Consider the following 22253-nt stretch of genomic DNA (forward strand, 5'->3'; position numbering starts at 1 on the left):
CCATGTGTGGAGCTGGACTACTCTTAGTATCACATGTAGACAAAAGGGTATTCATCTGGTCAGCGTGTTAACCAAGTATAACGAGCCAGTCTGCATCTTTGGCTACACTATGGCTGCCTTAAAAGCCAAAAACAGTGTCATTGCAGAATGCAGTGTTAGTTGTACCATTTCTTTAAACCTAAGTATGGCCTTTTTGGCAACTCATCAACACTTGCAATCCTGCACAGTGAGTCTCAAGGAGAGCTGCAGGGCACAACCCATGACAGCCAGAGGGACGGCTAATTCCCAACATCTGGTACAAGCTGGTGCTGTCCGTAGTATCGCCGTGATCGTCGTATCGCTGTGGTGGACGCTGCTTGGCAGCTTGTGGCATCAGACTGTTGAAGAATCACCCCCATCGTGTTCAAGCAGAATGGGCGGAGAGCAAACTGTTTCATTTCAGCACGGTGGACCATTGATGCCTGCAGTAGATCCCCTGTTATCTAATCAAACAGCACTGGTCAGTTATGATGCCAACTCCTAAATCCACAGCCGTCTGTAAAGCCGTGGGGGGAGATTAACCGCTACAGCGCCAATGTCCTACATTCAAAGACTTCCTCTTAAGATCTCTTTTTCTGGAAAGTACAGTTATCCATACAAGCAAACACAGACAGACACACACACAGACATACAGCCTAAAGTAAGAGTCCTTCATGCTGTAATGGGGCTATCACAAAGACCACACAGCTTGCATTTTGGAAGAAGACTTGATGCTTTCTAAACCCTCTTTGTCTGAGACCACTAGAATATCTCAAAGAGGCTTGAGTCTCTGCCGTCGTGAAGCCTTGGAGAATGTGTTGTTTTGCCATGTAGGTAAGATCCCCTATGAGTAGAAGAGAATAAGAACTCACAAAGAAAGGTGGCCCAAGACATTTATCCTTTCTGTCTTGCCGTCTGCAGGAGCCCTAATAGGACCACGCTTTCCACCGTTACGCTGCTATGTGGGTGCACTTCATTATAACCCAAGAAGCAGAAGCTCTCACACAGCCAGCAAAGAGCTCTGGGCACTTTTTTAATATTTATATCGCAGTCTGGTGTGGCAGTAATGATATTAGGGAGCTGACGAAATTCTCCACCCAGCTGGACATGTTAATTGAGAAGCCACGATTTAAAGGCAAAGTTCACATTTGTGCAGATGGTGGGACAATGCAAGATGGCAGACCTAGGTCAGTGTCATTTCCAAGCTATACCTTAATGGCAGCAATTTTTTCTCTCTCCTTTTTTTCCTCAAGTTTGACACATACTAGTCCCCTAGGTCCATAGCCGTCTTTGGGGCTGGTCCCTGTACCTTGGTGCCCTTGACGGAGGACTATATATTACAGTTGATATAATGGCAGCGTTCTCTGTCCCACCTCCACTTTCAGGGTTAGTGTGTGCATTTGTGTGGCATGAATATGTGATTGTGTGAATTTGTTGGCCATAGAGGAAAAGGAGTATTATAAAAATTAAATGGTGATAATTTAAATTAATGAAAAATCCACGTTCTTCTTTTTCAACTGTACAAATGGTATTTTAAAGAGGCTTTTTTCACCTTGATATTAATGAGCTTTGAGTGTGAAATACATGAATGAAAAATAATTTGGATTGGCTTCTCATTTGTTATCAAAAACTGGTTATTGCTGTAGGTTACTGTCCTGGAGAACTGTATCTAAAAGTTATGGGACTTTGTACAAATGTCACATGAAAACAGGACATTATTATTTTCACCAGAGCCAACTGCCGTAGGGTCCAAGTTTATCTCCTACAAATACATGTCCCCTCACTCAGGGACTTGTCCTTATAAATGATATGCAGAATTGTGCGGTGATAATGTGGCTTTAAATTAAATAATATTTGTATGATTTAAAAAAAAAAACAATGTTAGATTTAAAATAGAATACCAAGGCTAATTAAATTATAAAGTTATATTACACCAGTGTAAACAGTAAGATGATTGCGCTGCGTGCAGGCGTCAGTGAAAGTCACACCGCTGGGAAGTCTAACAGATGGGTTTATCCTTAGCGAGATGGATACTGTCGCACCACACATCTACATCAAATTAGAGTACCCAGAGTGAGTCCTCCCCCCACTCTGACCATACACCGGAAAGCAGGTGTCTGCTTAATAATTTGGTCAAAGATCAGTGAGTTAAAGGTTGAGGCCAGGGGCAGAGAGGGCCGGGGTCATCCTGGTGGTAGGGAGGTGGTGAGACATGATCTCCTCAAGTCTGGAACAGCCAAACCCCAAGGTCATCCATTAGTGCTCTGGCCCATTGGTGCTGGAAGACCCACAATAAATTTACCGTGCACCCTTAACCCTTTTAATACTCACCATGACCCAGATGAGGAGATCAGCTCCCTTAGGGAGGGGCACATTACATTATTAGCACAGCGCATTCATCCATTGACAGCTATTATATTCTAACAGTGTATTATGGGTGACTTCATACTGTAAATACTTCAACACAAACACGAGACAATAATGTGCATTACAGTCATTCTTTTTTAACATTTTTGCTTAGCTGTGAGATCAGTATATTTTAATCAATGAAATTGCCTGAATAAGTCTGCTTCTGAGTCACGTTAATAATACTGTGAGTGAGATTGCATCTTTAATTTAAATTACTGCAAGATATTTTAATATCTAGAATCCCTCCCCTGGCCATCTGTGATCACTTTCAAACATGCAGATGATAGTGTCAGCGTCTGGCCAAATTTTTAGAGAACATCTGAGTTATGACTGATCATTATCTGCTCTTTCAAACAATGAACAACTTATCTACCTTTTAATGCGATGCATTTTTCTATTCTTACAAGAAAAGGTGAGGCTGGAAGGAAGGAGGAGAATGAAATGTCAACAGTGTCAACCACTCCCTTTAAATAGGACTCTCCTATGATCCCTTGCTACCATGCTCGGTCAAACCTTTCCAGGTGTCAAGACTGGGCGTCAGAAAAAGAAATTAAAGTGACATAGTGTTGACAGGAAGAAAAGACATTCCAGTTTTCACCCCTCTCAGGACAATGAGGGAGCCATCACCTCGGCTCAGACACAGGCACTAATGAATCAAGCAACACCTTAAGTTCTGCAGTGCAGGGGACTTTTGGCCGGGGGCACCCATATAGTGTCATTGATAATGGGATCCTGTATTGGACTGCTGTTGATTTGATGTCTACCGCAACCTCTCCCATGGCCTGCCATTTTGACACAGCTTAATTTTGCCCCTTGCTCATAAAGACATCCTGTTAGATGGTGTTGCACAAGTGTTAGGTCTTCATCTTTCCTGGTTATATCTCCCCTCTCAGAGCCGGAAGACCTGCAGTGTTTTATTAAGCAAAGAGCGCTTCGTTAAATTTATTTTACCCACAAGGCACATGTGTAATAATGCAGGTGTCGGAGGCAGCAGTGTGTTGAAATGAGGTGAGGTTCTTTGAGTTTACTGTATGGAATACTCAGGGATGGAAAGCATAAATTAATATATTACTAAAGTAGAAGTACTGTTGCTTGTGTAAAAATGTACTTAGATAAAAAAGAGGTCAGGTAAAATGTACTCTTGAGTAAATGTTACTGCGTTATAGGGCTGCAACTAACGATTATTTTCATTGTTGATTAATCTGCTGATTATTTTCTCGATTAGTTGTTTGTTCTATAAAATGTCAAAATAGTGAAAAATGTCGATCAGTGTTTTCCAAAGCTCAAGATGACGTCCTCAAATGTCTTGTTTTGTCAACAACTCCTGGAATCATAGAATGTTCACTTTGTTTTCTTAAAAAAATACTCAAACCGATTATCGAAATAGTTTGCAGATAATTTAATAATTCACAAATTAATTAAATAATCGTTGCAGCTCTACTGTGTTACATTATTTATTTTAAAAGGTGGGGGTTAAGACAAAATGTTATACGATAGAACAATGAAATAAAAAAAAACATCTTTAGGCTACGAAATAAATTTCATTACCATTCAATGTACGTCTAATGGAACAACATCATGCCAGCATGCACCTGTTGTGTATGTAACGTTGTGGGCGTGTTCGGTTTGGATCACTTAACATGCTCGCTGGGTGGTGCATTGAATCAGCGATACATTTTTTTTCTTCTACCTATGCCGAGATACAATAATGCTAACCTTAACCATAGCCCATAATGATGTTGTCCTTAATTTCAATGCGTTGTTGTTGCATTTGTTGTACTATTCACAAACTGCTAGGCCTGGCCCAAACGCACCCTTTGTACCCATGGCACTCTTTCAGTGAACATGCAAATTCCACATGTAAAAAAAACAACTTTATTACAGTAACAAGAGTAATCGTAATTTGTTACTGCCCCCCTGAGTATACAAGTATAACAATACGCAAAATGATTCACTGTGAACAGTTTTGGGGTCAAGATTTGATGTGTTTTGGTACAGTATTCCCACAATTTCCCTCTAATACACAACATATTGTCCAGTATTGTCAGAATTTACTGGCAATTCAAAATGCTTTTAAACTGCGTAATTTAAAGGGACTGTTTGTAAGAATCAGAAATGCTTGTTAACAGTGACACCTGTGGCCGTTAAGTCAACGAAAGTCAGAGTCGGGCTCGTGCTTGTGCTCGCTCTACATAGACATGAACGAGCATCGCTCAAAAGGCGACACACGTCAGCTAAAATCACAATATCACTCTATATTTCACCTGCTGGGCAGTAATGTTAGCTGACCAGACGAAGGTCTCTCCATGAATCACTGCTGATCCTAGTGTTGGCTTTTCCTGCCTCAGCCTCCCGACTGCGGCCGGAGGGAACAGGGGAGACACCGGAGTTTTGGTCGGAGACGATAACGTTTCTCGCTGCGGAGCCCCGTCACTTCACAAGACACGGGAAACCTCTGTTGGTCTGGAGGAGCTGCAGCATTTATTTGTGCACAAACGTATGTATGTACATTTACTAGATATTCTCAGATCTAAACTAACTCTTCTGCAGTGTGTAGTGTGAGCGCATGCACGTGAGTGTGGAGCGAAAGAGCGAGAACGAGCGCGGTGTTGTGAGTGAAGGCAAGCAAGCAGGCAGAGGAGCAGAGGAGCAGAGTACAGCAGAGACTCCGGCCCTGGAGACCAAAGCTACGGTCTCCCCCGCTTCCTCCGACCGCGGCCAACACTGTTTTGCATCCCCTTCACTAGATAGAACTTTGTGGTTTTGGTGCTTCCGTGTAGTTTGTGTTGGAGTCTGAGTCTGAACAGCTTAGCCACACGCGAGCGCGCATGAGACACACCGACCCGGATTGATTTATACGTGTAAGAAGTTACAAACAGTACCTTTAATGACATGGGAGACTTTTCGAGCTCCAACTTCTCATTTGTATTCACCATATGATGCTAGCTAGTTTATCCTTTAAGCTAATACTGGAAGCTAACCTGACCAGCATTGGTGTGGTTACTGTAAGATTCAACAACTGGCACAATGCCAAACGTTTCAGGGTGGAACTTCTCTATAATGATGTTCAGCATGTTCCAAGATGTAGACTGTAATTAGACCGTTTTACTGTGTAAACCTGTAATTATTTGGTTAATAGGCCCAAACCGGGAAAAAAGTAATTTACTGAAAGAACTTCCTATACTAAAGAGTTGAATATGTGTACAATTACACTCCTACTAGTAAATATTTGTTGTGGAACGTTTTATGTATAATACAGATTATTCATTTGCAGGCAATAATATGAATAATTGGCACAAAGTTGTAATAGTAGTTTTGGGGGGGAAATGGCTTGGACATTGAAGCACATCAGTAATTAGACTTAATTATTTTTAGAGGTAGCAAAAAACAACCATAGCATTATTGTTAATATATATTAGTGTGGGGAACAACAGGGTGTCAGTTCAAGTTGTGCATTTACAGTAGTTCATGCACTTTTCCCTTAGATAGTGTTGAATATGAATACTGTGCATGAGCAGCATTATACCACATGAGAGAATTGTCATTGTAAAAAAAAAAAAAAAGTCTTAATGACTTTCTCACTCTTGGTAGATGTTCTGTATGTCCACCCTCCCTTACATGTCTCCACTTTGCTGTCTTAAATTGTCTTTCATTCCCCCCCCAGCAGACACACACCACGCACCCCCAACATCCCCCCGCGTGCAAGGCTGGTGGCTCCATTGTGTGACCTGTTCTCACACTGTTCCATCTCCACATCACGCAGCCAGCCTTTCACAGCAGCAATTCAGCAGCAACAATCACACACTCACGCCTCAAAAAAAGACCTCTTGCTCCCTTTGCCAACCAATTAAGAGCCATCTGGGCTTGGATGCAGTAAGGAAGCGATTACAAAACCATAACTGTTTTCATATTTTCATGATAAGTTTCAGATGTAGAGACTCAGATGTTTAAAAAAAAAAAAAAAAAAACAAAGCTCTGTTTCCATGATACATCTTTGTTTCATGGAAAATAAATGATCCTTAATATTTTGTTAATTTGCACCGAACCAGTGGAGGGCACAACACGGTTTAAAAACATGACAGAGCCAGTCATTGCTTTTGAAGCTGCCATGCAAGTGTGTGATACCCGATGAACTTGAGGTCATAGATTCCCAGTGGCTGCGTAGGGCAGGGAATGGAGAGCAGCAGGGTTCAAGCCTTGGGTCACTGGAGCTTCAGAAGTGGCCAGCCAGCTTTGTCCCAGGAGGGATGATGGTGACGGATTCACTGGTGTTTTCTCAAGGTCCACTGAACCCTACAGCAAAGACTCCAACTTAGAGCCTGCAGAAAGAGGGAGCACTCCTCTCATCTCCAGTTCACAGAACTCCAAAAGAGGGGCCGTCTGGACGGGCTCCAGGATGCCTCGAGATACACGAAATCCAGCCGCAACCTCACGGTGGCACTGCCAAACCTCATTTCAATCTTTTCCTCCACGTATAATCTGCAGCGCACATTAGGCCTCTGACATGCATCGTAATGGTTCATTTCCCCATTGTAGGGAAGCGTTGAACCACTGTGTTGTCAAGTAGGCTTTATAAGGCGAAAAGATATGAATAGAAACTCCACCCTGTCTTTTTTTTCTTTTCAATCTAACTAAGTTAAAAGGCTTACTTACCCCTAATCAAAATGGCAAGCCCACTGGCATGGTATGTCCCAGCTGTGGTCCTGGCGCAGCATTTCCCTTCTCCCTGTACATTGTTCTGGGCAGCACATCCAAGAGCTCTTGCTGTGTTATGTACTTAACTGAGGTCAGAGTTGTCATTATCTGGGTCTTGTTGGCACTAAGGCCTCCTCTGATGATAGGACTCCCTTTCAGACCTTCAGCTTTTAGCACTCCCTACGAGCTAACCTCTGTGAAGACCAGGCAATCGACCACCTGCAAATCTAGCCCAGGGCTGGGACTGAGTTTAAAGGACTATGCTTTATGACATCCTGTCACATGTGTGCCGTTTGCCCTGACCTGGTGTAAGTTTAGCACAGATGCTCCAAGATTTACCTCTGATCTTTTTTTTTTGTGTGTGGGGGATTAGTAAAGTTTATATGTACAGACAGGAGACTTATGTTCAGTTGTTAATTAGGTGGCCCAAAATGACTGCAGGCCAGAGCCCTGTCATCCTGGATTCAAGCTCAATGACAAACTCAGAACACATTGCATGCAGGTGTATTTTTTATTTCTGTGGTATTTTCTATCGTATCACAATTTTAAAGCTTGCACAACATTGGTACGTATTGGGAAATTGATCCTTAGAAGCATTTTGGCATGGATTGGGGGAAAAAAAACACAACAGGAGATGAGTGTTTGTGGAGGCTGAGGTTTTATTTTTTGATCTAAGCACTGCCGTCCCCATTCTAGCAACACTTCCTCATTCATGACAGCCCCATGGTGTTACTCTGTTAGGAATTATTTTTCAGAATATACTGCATTTTGAAAAGATATCTCCCCCGTGCCTCTCTTGTTCTCTCATTCTCTTACTCTCCCTCTCTGTTTCTCTCTGTGTCTTACAAGCACACACACACACACACTGCAACATGCACACAACCAGACGTGCACCACCCCTCTTACAACTGGTTCTCATCCCAATAGCAATTTTGTCAGAAGTTGACAATGTCTTGATTTAGTTGTCTGGCTGTTCCGGCCAGTTTTCCCTGCTGCGCTAATGTGAACAGGACATCCTGCTGGGCACCAAAGAATACCACTTCACGGCAGCCGCATAGCTGGCAGCTTTTATTTATGGCGCTACCGAAATGAATGGGTATTAGTGTCCAAACATTTCACCATGCTCCTGCAGCCACACACAAAAGCCACTGATTTCCAGCAAATCTGCACTTATTTTATTCAAGAAGACTAAAGCTAGGCAGAGGGAGAGAGAGAGACAGACAGAGAGAGGGGGAGAGAGAAAACATTTATAATGACTTAAAAGACCTCAGAAGAAGAATAGGAATTGCGTTTGAAAAGGATTTACCAGACAGAAATCGGAAAGAAAAAAAAAAAGGCCCCTCCATTTCACTGCATTTTTGTGAGAGTTGAAAATGGAAAATATCTATATCTCTAAAATGAAACAACTTAAGTGCTCATATTCACAAAAACTGCACTTCCTTCACAATCACCCAGTTTTCAGTTGCTCTGTTTTGCCCGCCAGTACAAAAGCATTGTGTTTTATAGGACCGCACCAGGAAGGAAAAAGTAATTTTATCATTGCTAAAATTGTCGATTTAAAGTGTCTTCACAAATCACTCTTGCTACCATTTTGCAATCCAGGCTGCCGACTGTCTTGTTAACCTATGAATTTTAAGTGGACGGTTCCCATTAGATAGCAGTAGCACTGCTGACTCCTCTTGGCTTTTCTGCAGGGAGCAGGCTGAGGCAGAGTGCTCTCCTGGCCCGGCGCTGCACTTTGCCTGGTCTCTGTGTCCAGGACCTCATCAGCACAGAGTCCGCCTGTCCTCGTGTCCCTGCCACTCACCTCCCTGCTCTTCATCTGTCATTCCTGCCCTTCTGCAAACACACTCCACTGACATTTTGAAAAACTCTGGCATTCACCCTCAATATGGATTTTTGTTGATTATAGCTTTCTGTCTGTGAAGATTGCACGTATTATTGACTTTGCAATCCCATGACTATTTGCACAGCTTTTTCCTCCTCTCTGCATCTCGGTGAAGTCCAGCAATAATATTCTCCCTGGTTTCTCATAACCTCTTTTCATTATCCTTTCTTTTTTCATATTTTTCTTTTTTCTCCATATATTTTACTAATCCCCTCTGGCCGCGACCCTTTCTTTATGCCACCAGAGATCAGAGTTTCTGCAAAGCTTCGGTCACTGATGTCATTAAGATTGGGATCTGATACACTAGATGTCCATTGGTTAAATGCCCCTGGCCTGAACTCCCTATTGTCCCCTAATTCTAAGCGGCAGCTCTGTTTCACTTGCTGCATAATAGCCCATAGGTTAAAGTTCTACTGCTTTTGCTTTGAATTTACATCTTTCACAGGCTCCAGTCTCTTGTTCTGAGCTGGCGTTTTCTTTTTTTCCTCCTTTCATTTCTAGCGAGCTTCATTGCCTGCAGGCAGCACGGCTGTTTGTGCTGTAGCTTTCCTGACAATCTCCCACATCCAGGCATCTTTTGGCGGGTCAGAGGAGAGCAACTTGACTTAACAGGTCAACGTAAGTGGGCTCCGCCCTTCTCCAGAGGGGAAGCCATGGAGCCCTCCATTAGGAGCTGACCTCCACGTTGCACTGCTCTGGCCCCAGCCAGGGTATCACATGGCTCTGCCTGAGACAGGCTGCTCATTAAAGCCCGCTGCCCATAGCGGGATTAGGCCTTTTCATGGTTTATCCTCTACTCTGACAACTGACAATGGGCGAGGATAGCTGCTTCAAATGGAGTGTGCATATGAATCATGGAATTATAATTGCTCTTTCATGATGAGAATATTGGAAAATCTATCCACATGCACAATGCAAAGAATTAATTGGGGTCTGTTTTCAAGGGCACATTGCTACACTATACGAGTCCAAGAAAACGGGAAGGGTGGTAATGAGGCATTTTCAATACAGCGCAGCATCTTTTTCACAGCACCTGTACACAGACCGCTGTTTGCACACACACTCACATACCTTCTGCCTGTAACCTTTACCCACCATGATACTTTTACTCAAAGTTTCACTGCACTTAATACACAATGGAGTGCCCTGTTTACTTGTGTTGTGATGTTTCCAAAGAGCAACCCCATTAACAGTGGTGGCCCGTTCCCCGTGACCCTGCGGTAGCTTCCTATGGGTGTGCGGGTTACGGAGGGCCGTAGCTCGGGCGCCGAGTAGGAAACTAAGATGACACTAGCTCTTGAGCTGTGTGGGAGGGAGAAAGCTGGCGATATAGCGAGGCAACGGAGCCGCTATCTGCAGCACCAAGCCCCAGTCATGCTTCCTATTTACACCTCAACTCTGTCTGTTTTCATTATTCATATTTCATGTGGTATCATGGCATGAAAGAAAGTTATTTCCTTCATGGTGGAGGGCAGGTTACAGCTGGCTCTCAGGTCGCACGGCTCACAACAAGTTGGGGCAGGGGGGGGGGCGGCTTCTCCGGATTCAAAGCATCAAAACAGCCTGCACAAATAGAAAATAAATATTTCCCCTGAGATGTAATGCTCAATCCTCTGTAGTTATCCAGAACATGTAGCTTTACATAAATCTGAGTGAAGTATAAAAATCTGAAGGTAAAATTGTCACTTTTAAATCCTTGCTCAGAACTATGCAATGAAGTAAAAAAAAAAAAATCATTACCTAATTAAAAGTGTGAACAACACCATCGTCATTTACATATGTAGTGAAGCTCCTTCACACTCATCTGTAATAAACACAATGTGATATGGTCCAGGTATATTAAAAAGGTGTTAATGAACTGCTGGTTTAATACTCTTTTCTATTTCAAATTATTCCCCCATCAATAACCACCTGTCATTTTTTTAGAAAAACAATGCACGTTTAAGTTTTTTATTTTATTATCATTATATATTTTTTGTAGTTGTTTCTGATTTGAAGTGGCAGCTGTGTAACTGATACAATTTTCAACGAAAAGTTCAGTTTTTGGGAAATACATACAGTATGTCAAGTATTCATTATAGTTTTGAACTTTTCCAACTCTTATGGAGCTCTCACAAAATATATCAATTAATCATATTCGTAGATTTAATTTTACCTTATTTAGCTGATTAAAATTGAAAGAAACATATTTTACCCATAAAGCCAATACTCAATAATATTCATTTAGATTTTAATGACCACATGGTAAACAGGACAAACTGTATAGAAATTAATTTAGTTTTCCGAGTGACAGAGACATTCTTTTGGAGAGCTGTCAAAAACAGAAAGAGGCCAGAGAAAAGAATAACTTGAAAGTCTGTTAGCAACGCAATTAAACTCTGGTAATGAGGTCAGACATCAGATCCAGTGCAAGTGATATCATTACACAGGCTGAACGGATGGGCCGCTCCAGCTGCCATGCTCTTGCTGTGGGATGAGACTCACTGTCCTGAGGGCTGCACTTTTACTAGGCTGACCCCTGCCTGCCACTGGGGCACCAGCCACCCCCCAGGCTCCTGGGGGCTTCGGCCCCCGGTCCTGGTGCCAGTGGCACCAACAGGACTGCGGAGAAGTGAACTGTGCTGCCACGTGGGATGACAGGACTCGCCACTCCATTAGGAAGCACAGAGACAGGCAGGCACCAGCACACAATCCACCCTGTGTTGCCAACTACGAATTACTGGGTTCCTCTATTTCAGTCAGCTCATTTGTAAAAACCAACGAGCAATGACAAGGTGATAAAAGGACATTGTACCAGTGATTAGAGTGCTGCGTTTGAACCTGTTGAAATAATAAAGCACAACTTTATGCTGTTTTCCTGGAGAAGGAATCCTCTCTGTTTAGTTAAAATCGTGGTTCATACTTGCAAACAAGATTGAAATAATGAAATGTTCAGATTGGTAGCAGTCTAATTTTCCTTCCCTATTGTCTAAAGCCTCGTTTGCAAAGTCCCTAGCAGGAGTCGGCTTAATTTGTCTTTTCTTATTTGGTCTGCTTGTGTGTTTTGTGCTGTTCTCTTTTTGTCTCCCATGATTACTTTGAGGATATCGTTATGACATTCAGCAGCAACAATAATTCTTCTGTTCTAATTCATATCAATTAGTAGCGGACGGTAATTCAAACTGACGGCACAGTGTATCTTGAAAGGCTTGCGAGGATGTTGTGGCGGCAGCATCACTGTGCAGCCAAAAGCCACCCTCCTTTCCCCTTTCTTCCCCCTTTCTGTCTTTCAGTCCACAACAAGGGGCTCCAAGCAAAGAGGACAATACAAGTCGGAGCCAGTACTTTGATAATTAGTTATTGATTGAGAACAATGGCATGGCGTACACTGTCGTATTAGCTAGACGCCAGTAGGTCGCGACACCAAGAGCAGCCATCAAGAAACGAGGGCCAAAACATGCCTGACTCCCCTAATAAGATATTCCTTCATGTTTTTCTCTTTCATTTCCCTCCTCTTTTTCCTTCCTCAGGCATGTTAGTGTTCAGGCTACATGGGGTCAAAAGTATTAATGCTTGTGCACAAACGAGCGTCTGATGAAGGAGAATTTAATTAGAGAATGCCCACTCAAGCTTCTCGTACCACATTGCTCTATTTTTCTTTATTTTTTTTTTTCTTTTGTAGGACAAGTGTCCAAAAAAAAGAGAGAAAAGAACAGGAAGACAGCATTTAGAAACATTGTGAATTTTCTGGCACTGCTAGCATTGTTTTCATAACATACAGAAATAGTGATTGCCAAAGGAAACGTGCATAAAAACATTGCGAAGCAGTGTTACATATCAAAAACCACCTATTCGTAAAGCGTATGTCTGTAGGAATTGTATTTCATGGCACGAGTCTGTTGAATTGGTCTAATCTTGGAGAGCATTTAAATAGAAAAATTAGACAGGCTATTATTTTACACACGTGATTGACCTGAACTCTGCGTATCACATTCTTCCTGGATGTCTGGAGTGAAAACAGATGCATTTCGCCACATGTATGGATGCTTACGGTGGCTGATGCATGTCAGAGACGGTGTCATTTGGTGGAAGTTTGGCTTTTAACCAAGCTGTGTTTACATATAATAGAATATCCTCAAATAATTGGTAGGTCTCCTCGCTAAAGAGGGATATGTCAGGTTTGGCGTTGGTGTGAAAGAAGCTCCCTAACTCCCTTCACCTGATCCGTGGCCTGTAAAGATGCACCTGGCATTAAACAGACAGGGCAGGAGCGTCAACTGAACAATGGAGGACTGTCAGGACCGACAGCAGGGCACGGCTCCGCCATCACTGCTCTGACAGCGAGGGCCTCAGAGGGTAAACTGCTTTGCTGGAACTAATTAAACAGATGAAGTTATGACATGAATATGCAGATGTTGTTTACATTTTACCATATGGTATTATTTCAGGTAATAACGCACAGGAGAGCCTTCCCACTCATTAATGTGAAGGGATGGAGTGAAAACACTGTCTATCAAGAGACACTTGGAGCGTGTTCGAGAAATATGATCAGACTGACACTCGGGTGTTGAAATCTATTTCAAGCCACTCAATTAACATACATGTTGATAGCTATTATAGTTTGATTTAAATTATTAGCGCGCCGGATGTTAGAGAGGCTATTTCTTACTGAAAGTAGAATTTATTCTTTCAAATCTGCCTAAATGTGTCTTCTAATTCTTCTAATTTAAAGTGTAAAATTAATTATCACAACATTAGCAGTGTCTTGTTACCCAGTATGACAATATTTTACTCTCCAACTAATTCACACCCTCCTATTGGAATTTAAATTCAATTGAGTCATGCAGTTAAATCGTATTTCAGAGCTGCTGTATGTTCCTATAGAGATGCCTCAGTACACCTGCCATAAGCCCAGTTTAATTCTCGATGCACAACCTGCATTTAACTCAACTTCTCTATTTTTTTTTCCGTTTTTGCAAAGTGTTAAAAGTAGTAGAACTGTCTGGGTTCTTTCCCCCCGGTTTTGTGTGCAGCCTTACCATTCCCCCGGAGCGGGTGCTGAGAGGTTAAGAGGGAAAGGGCCGATGGAGTCGCGTTTAGTAAGAAGTGTGGGATCACGGGGGCCAGCTGGTGGGGTGATGGGGAGCGTAATTGTGCCCGCTGTGTGGATAGGGTGGGGGGTGAAAGGATGGGGTGAGAAGCCCTGGAAAAAAAAAAGGGAGGGGAGGGGACACCTCAATTACCTGTGCTCCCTCTGACCCCTCTCTCCCTCTGTCTCTCCACGGACAGACGCACTGTCTGAGAGGCGGGGCGCGTTTCCACAGGCAGATGCACATCCCCCTCCTTTGTTCGAGATAGCATTCGCTCCTTTTCCTGAGCTGCAGAAACTTAATTGCAACAATCTCCTCTCTAATGCGTTTCTCCTTTATTTGTCACTGTCAAAAAATTTGAATTTTCTCTTTAAAAAGAGAGAAAAAAAAAAAAATCAAAGCATTGTTCTGTTGTGTATTTATGTTTGATCACGGGAACTTGGTCAGGCGATATTAGATTAAAGATGTACAACAAAATAAAAAGCACATTTACCTGAACTGAGCAGTTCTCTCAAACATATTCAGCAGGTTACATGCAGCTGTCATAGTTTATTTTGGAGCTCCTGCTTGGGCTAATACAGTAAGTGACAGAGACTGGTGTAAAATCAATACTTCACAGGAGTGTGATGTCTTAATAAACTCTCTGTGTTGTTCAGACAGGAAAGCTAGACGTGTACGAGAAGGACTACAGCGCAGGCCATTGTGAAGCTGTCAAGTCTAGCCCTCAAAAGCAGATGAAGCTGTCAGATTATTAATATATTTATACTGACAGGCCCCAAGTCCACCCCTAAAACCCTCCCCTCTTTCAATGTCTCTCAAAAAATATGCTCAGCTTCAAAGACGGAGGCCACGAGGTTGGATGCAAGGTCAAAGGCCAAATACATTTTGAAAGCAAATTCTCTTCCTTTTGCAACCTGTTTTTATTGCTGTCGCTCCCCTTCTCTGTGGCGACCATTCAGCTGAAACTTAGGCTGAATTGGCAGCAGCTTTCAAAGCGCTTGGCAGCCTGGTGATCCTCAGGAGCTCTCAGCTGACATCTCTCTGGGCTTGTCTATGCTCAGGGGTCAGCGCGAGCCCTGACTCCCAGGACCCACTCACTCAGGCGCTACCATGAGTCAGTCCCGCAGACTGAAATTAAAATGTGAAAAGCTGTGCGACTGAAGGCATTCCTCGCCCCCCATGGCATTCTCCTTTCTCCGTGACAGTTCCTCTGAGACTGCTTTTTCTTTCATGTTTCTTTTTTCCCTTTAGATTATTTAACAACATGCGAACAGAGCTGTCAAGGAGAGACATGCTTGATCGACAGAGCAAGGGAGTGTCTCAGTCAACACGGGGTTAAATTCGATTTTCTGCATGTTCAGTACGCTAGTCTCAAGCCAGTTATTGCCTTGGCTTGATGTTTTTTGATGGATCAATTATCCATTATAACATGTTGCGAAGCCAAACATAACGGCAACTATGACACCTGTCACAATCTTCTATTAGGGTAAGGAAATTGAAATAATTTAATGACAGCTAATTTAGTCTTTGTTTTGAATCTCATTATGGCCGCAGTAATTGTGTTCTATAAAAAAACTGAAAGTGAAATATGACTGCACACTCAAAGTAAAGTACCCCGACTAGAGCTATTAATTTGATATCTCTCAATGAAAACAGAAGGGAATAAATTTCACTTTATCAGATTCAGACAAACACAAGTTTGAAAAGACTATATGAGATCTTGGAGATTTTTTTCTACTTTAAAGTCCAGTTTAGATTAAGTTAAAGTCTGAGATAACAGAGGAAGAAAAACACAACGAAGCCTCAATATTAATACCAAGAAGTTAGGGAACATATAGAATAATTTAAGAATCAAGAATAATGAGAATATATATTTTATTATCTTTTTTTAAAATATATATATATATATATATATATATATATATATACGTTGTTCTGGGTTACATAGCAATATAAAACGGTACAATCTGTGTGCCCCAGAGTTTTTTTTGACACCGTTTCCAACCTCCCCAGCATCAAATGTCGATGAGAATTTACAATTATCTCCACGTCATATTTAGCATCACGCCACCTAATAAGTCAACTTCAGATTGGGACAAAAGCGCAGAGAGCTGAATAGATGTGATATGCTTGTCAATAACACGTATGTGAGAAAGCTGCGTGGGAGCGTCTTATCGGTACATGTGTGCATATACTTGAATTTGCAAGTAAAGAGCCTTATTGGGATTACCCACGGTACATTCTAGTTGGTATCATAAAGAGAAAGAGGGACGAGATGCGTCTCCCTTTTTTTTTTTCAGGGATTCGGTAAGCTCTCTGTCAATGGTTTGGAGTTGAATTGGCCGGGATAGCTCGCCTCATTCCATGGAATGATCTCAGACCTAATTTACTGGGCAGCTCAGGATCCAAAGCATACAAGGCTCTCCTCTGCATAGAATGTGTGAAATAGATAGAGCAGCCATCCCTCAGATGTGCTGAAGTAATCTGCAGCCAGAGCTGGTCCAGCAGGCCTCACCCCTAAAGGGATTGATGCAGTGTCAAAACCTTTGGCTCCGGGGTCATCCTCTCTTCTTGCCTCTCCAATCTGACAAAAGCTGAATTTCTTTCCCTCACTATTCGTTTCTCTTTTTTCTTCTATTGAATTCATCAGCGAGGGAGGCATGAGATGTGAGATGTGAATGAAACATTTTCATTAGAAGGGAGGAGAATCCCCCGGTCAGAGACAAGGCCAGAGCTGATCTGAGCCAATGACATCCCCACCAATCCTTTCCCTTTTTTTTTTTTTTGTCCTTCTTACTTTCCCCAGCTGTCATTCTCTGCGGTATGTGGCAAGCTGATTGAAATCAGCACTGTGTCAGGGCCGTCATATCTCCGAGAGACATAAAACATGCAGAAACATCAATAAGCAACAGGCCGCTGACAGCTCTCAGGCACCGGTGGTGGCGAGGAGAGATGAGGGGAAGGTTAGGACTCTGGGGGGATGCTGTGCAGTTGAAGTGTCTTCTTCAGGCTTCACTGAGACCCAGCGAAGACAAGATAAAGTCTATCAGGTTATCGCCTAGTTCAAGTTGCTTCTCGGACAGCAAGGCCACTGGGACGCTGGATGTCAGAGGATCTGTGCGTGTGCGTTCGAGCTTATGTGTGCGTACAGTAAGCGTGTGTTTCTGTGTGGGTCTGTATTTGGGGGAAAGAACTGAGAAAGACGGTTGCTGCTAACAAACATAGTTTGAATATGCCTGATTAAAGATCAGAGAAAATAAAATCTCTGTATGACAAACCTTGTGACATTCACTATATGTATTTTTTGTGAATTGTTCAAGCTGTCAAATGAATATTTAGAATTATATTTCTTAGTTATTGTATTTGTAAAATACCTGAAAAATATGCCCCACTATAAACATTGCAGATAAGCTTTTTTTTGTGCTCGTAAAATAAGATTGATAGTTATACCCGGTAGTGTGGGCCAGGAGATGCTTTGGGATTTTCAGTGTGTATTTAATTCACTAATGGGAGGTAAAGGTGATAGTCTGTTAGATCACAGTCTGACACTACCTCTTACTACTGCTAATTAAGCAAGTTTTTAGCCCAGAAAAACTGCTGAATCTCGTGTTTCTCATGCCTGATAATGGTCATCACGGTGCCCTAACCTACCTGTTTAGAATTATGATACGGGACAAATAATCAGCTTTACAGGATCCTGACTCTGACGAGGTAAATTCACCAGTAATTAGCATGACACAGACGTCCATGAAGGGAGCGGAGTTTTGGCTGAAGTTTCCCCAAAGTTGAAGCCTATTATTTTTGTGTTGACGGGTTAACGTTGTGGACAGGCGCCCATCTCCATATCAAATGTGACTCCCATTATTTTATGTTTCTCGCTGCTAACAGCGCCTCCCAGCACTCCTCCATGTTCTCCTCCATCTGCCTCCTGTCCATTGATCAGCCTTCCAGGGCATCAGTCTGTTTAACATCTGCTACAAGTTCCAGCAGCTCAGGTAACTATCTAGCTGCTCTCCACTGCCTATTGATCTTCATGTCCACCTGCAGGAACATCTGTTTCGGCATGTCGTTTGTCAGCGCAACCAGTTACCTTGTTTCGCTTCACGTCTTGTCCACTTTCACTCACTCTCACAAAGAGAATTTACTCCTAAATGCTTGTTAAATTGGTGTTTGCATTGTTCTAATAATGAATTGTAAATTAGTCACTTATAGTTATTATCTTGGTAAATAGTGGGTGTATTACTTGTACTGGGAAATTAATCTTTAAAGATAAAGACTTTTCCAGTACAACTAAATACAACTTTAAATTTTATTCAGCAAAATCTATATTTAAATATGAATTAATTTATTTACCAATATTCAGTCTGTGCATTTGGAAAAGCTGCCTAATCTACTGAACCTATAAAATGTAGTTATTGCACACAACACATTTACTCTTTCTGTTTATTATTTATATTGTATTTAATATTCTGATATTTTTCATTATAAATCTAAATAATTGCAAATTATTATATTTGCAGAAAATTAAATTTTAACAAGATTGCATGCACAAAGCAAACCACATAATAAAATGTATTATTTGAATAAAATAGAATACATTTCTTTCACTCACATCAAGCAAGTGTGCTGGTAAATGTGCTGTAAATTATATTTTAAAAATAGCAATAGTTCAGTGGTTTACACCTTATTAGAAGACAACAGTACACATTTTTTATTTATTGCTTTTAATATTATTCTGGGCAGATAGTGTGTGAGAGTCACGGGCCGAGAGAGCTCGCATCTTCAAATGTGTCTCCTTCACAGGCTTCCAGAGCTCGGAGGAACCGCTGCTGCACGGTTTAATTTGCTCTTTTGTAATGATGGGGCGTAGGTTAGTTAATTTCAATTTTTGATTTCAAAAGCTATCAAATACAGCTCAGATGAGAAATCAATTTTCCCAGCTGCCCTGGCTTTGTGGTGAAAAGAACTCGCGCCATTGGTGAACAGCCCGTCACATGACCGAGTCAGGGATTAGTTCAGTAGGCCCATGTTGCCACCACCTCAATTACAGGCTGCCTCTTGTCATTTACCTCTATAACAACTCATTCTCAGACACAACTCATATTTAATTCATGAAAGCTTGCACAAGAGTAATTGTAATATAGATTGTTGTAGAAAATTTGACCAAATTTAGACCGCAACTTTTTGTTTTGCACGCCAAAGGCACTGATTGTGTCATTTGCTGTAATTTGGGATGAACAAAGCTGGAACAGTGAACGTCTAATTTTGGACTGATAAAGTCCAAAGTAAAAAAAAAAAAAATGTACTGAAAAATATATACAATTTAAAAATCGTGCAACTTCATCAAACAGAAACATGTAGATATTTTTTTAACAAACAAAATAATACATTACAAAAATGCCAATAGTGATTTAAATTGGAAAGGTAGTGTCCTGTGTCATGTTGCAGACAATGACAATTATCAACGGCATTATTAGGATTGTCATGTGATCAGCCGTCTGAAAAGGTGACTCTCGGCGGTTTCACTAAGCACTCACCTAAATAAACACTGTTCTGTTTGAGTGTATAGGTCTCTTTGATTCAGCGTTAAAATTGAAACATATCAATAAATCAAATATATAAAAAGGATGCCTGTTTGTTCAACCATTGCCTTCACAATATAAACAGATTTGATAAACAGAGTACTATAAAAATCTATTTTCCTTCAAATAATTGTCCGTTTTGATACACATAACTAATTGTTGATGCTACAAAAAGCTCAAAGAATTTCGGACTGTGTGTATTTTACATTCTTGTGAAGACTTTGGTTTGGAAATTTGAATCCATTCCAACATTTCCTCCTCTCAAACGAGCCCTCTTTTCCTTTTGCACAACACAAATTGACAATTTGTTAAGTAATCAAAGAATCTCCCGTTTTTTTTTCATACGGATCAGTTCATGGAACAAAAAGTAGAGCGGAGGCAATTTCTGGACACATCACGAGATTATATCCGTTTGACAGTTGCGTTATTCTATGTGGTTTCCATGACAACTGTTTGGGTGAGGCCTCCAATAAAACCAACCTCAGCTGTCATCTCTTCACCTAAAAGCTTTGTAATTGCTCTCATTTGCATACTACAATTAAGTGTGTTAGCTCACAGCAAGAACAATCAACCTCCACTAAAGACTGGGGATAGTATAATTATTATATCAGTGGATTGGTATAAAACATTACTGACGAGCCTTTGTTTGACGCCGGCATTGCACTGGCTAGATTTACCGCTTATTTTCATAAATATACATATTTCACAGACAGTGATGGGTAATGCATAGGCATGCTGGTTAAAATGTTGTGATTACAATTTTAAATCAGCGTTTTAATATCGCTTTATGATCACAAAAAATGTGAGTTTTATTCCAGAAATTCTCATTCAAGTTCCTCTCTGTTGGTCAATACAGTGAAAGGTATTTTTATCCGTTTTTGATAGGAGGCTTTTTGACTCAGTGTTGCACTTGACTAGCTAGAAACAGAATGATTTGCAGTAGTGGGAGACAGTTTGAACCGCTGATTGAATGGAAAGGTTATGTGCATTGAGCTCTAAGCATTGTTTCTCTTTCCGTCAGATGCGCAGAGGCTGTAATGAAGAGCTCTTGAACTCGCAGTCAGAGAAGCTGTGACAGGAGTTCAGGAGGATGCCTCTTTGGCTCTGCTGGACGTACGACACACACTCACAAACACCGGCACACACACATGCACCCAGAGACAGCAAGAGACAGCAACAAACATCTAATACAGAAGTCAAAATGAAGCTGTCACTCATACGCTGTTTCACAAATCACTAGCTTTTCATTTAAAGTGTCCAATGTCCAATCTTCCTTCTGATATTGGAAAAATATGAAAAATATACCTCTGCGCTTCTATTCTTTTATTTTCTATTTTCCTCAATATTATTTATTTTTTTGGGGCACCGCTTTGACATGAACTTAGAGGTTACAAACTTAATATGATCACGGAGGTATAACACGAGTTTGTGAGCTATGAAAGCAGCCGCAGCTTTATTATCAAGCCTGTGATACTGCAGCACATCTTTAGGCAGGTACATTTTTATTTGGAGTTTTTGCCTCCAGGCTCTGAATTGAAATGGAAGACCAAATGGCACAAATGGCAAGTGCACCATTCCTAGCTCTGTGCTGCCTCCCAACACAAACTGGTCAAGCAGAAATGAGACCTGCATCAATTTTAATTTGTATTTATCCTGCTGATGACCCGCTCCTTTCACTCTGCCGTTGGAGGCACAAATTACACCCATCATAACTCTGATTCTAACGGCCCACGGTGTGCTATCAGAAAATGAGCATGGTTATATACCACCGGCGGGTTCAAGGTGTCACAACACAATTATACAATCATGCAACCTGACGAGCTCTGACTGGTCGCCGTTGTATGACAACTAAGCTGGAGGGCCACGCTGTCTGTCACATCCAGGCGGGTAAGATAAGTTCACTGGAGAGTAGACTGTCTGCTTCTCTCTATCTAAATCAGTTAAATATCACACAGCTGCTGCAGTCTGGGGTGATTTTTTTTTGGGAAGTATAAAGACTCGCATCTGAACTTATCTTTGACGTGTCAGGTTTTTATTTGGCACAGCAAATTGAACCTGTAGAATTTGTTAGAAAAAAAAGAAAAAACATAAATCAAAGTGATATAACATTGGCTGCCTGTGTATCATTAATAGAATTAAGCCATCAATGAGGAAAGTTTAAAACCTTACACATACTGCAGTGCTGTGCAGCAGCTCACAGTGACTTTCAATCAACCCTAATCCTTGTATCTCATAAAACGTAGACCAAAAAAATGAAGGGAAGCTCCCCTGCCTGGATCCCCAGTGTGCACTCTGTGTCAAGCCATTAGGCTGTGTGAAATGAGGTGCCACTCATGAGTTATAATGCTGCACATCTATAGATGCAATGGTAAAATATAGCCCTTCAATGCTCAGTCCTCTGTTGGAGTTGGGAAAATAATTCTGCTCTGATAGCAGTCCATCCCCCCAATATCCCAATTCAAAGTCACAAAGATATGAAGAGGGCTGTTGGATAAATTCAAAATAATCCACTTCAGGATAGCTGTGAGATTAATGGAAAAAAAATGTGTGTGTTTGCTGTGCACAAGCAAACGTGTGTGTGTGTGTGTGTGT

General features: G+C 41.6%; 1 long non-coding RNA gene across 1 annotated transcript in view; it reads left to right on the forward strand.

Annotated features, from left to right (window-relative positions):
- LOC119486164 overlaps positions 1-22122 on the forward strand; it is a 53036-nt gene extending 30914 nt beyond the window's left edge. The window contains exons 2-3 of the long non-coding RNA XR_005206473.1: positions 17968-18074; positions 20683-22122. This is a non-coding gene — a long non-coding RNA (uncharacterized LOC119486164). The remainder of the gene's footprint in view (positions 1-17967; positions 18075-20682) is intronic.
- Positions 22123-22253: the final 131 nt, after the last annotated feature.

The sequence above is a fragment of the Sebastes umbrosus genome, chromosome 4 (assembly GCF_015220745.1).
Source record: "Sebastes umbrosus isolate fSebUmb1 chromosome 4, fSebUmb1.pri, whole genome shotgun sequence".
Classification (NCBI taxonomy): Eukaryota; Metazoa; Chordata; class Actinopteri; order Perciformes; family Sebastidae; genus Sebastes; species Sebastes umbrosus.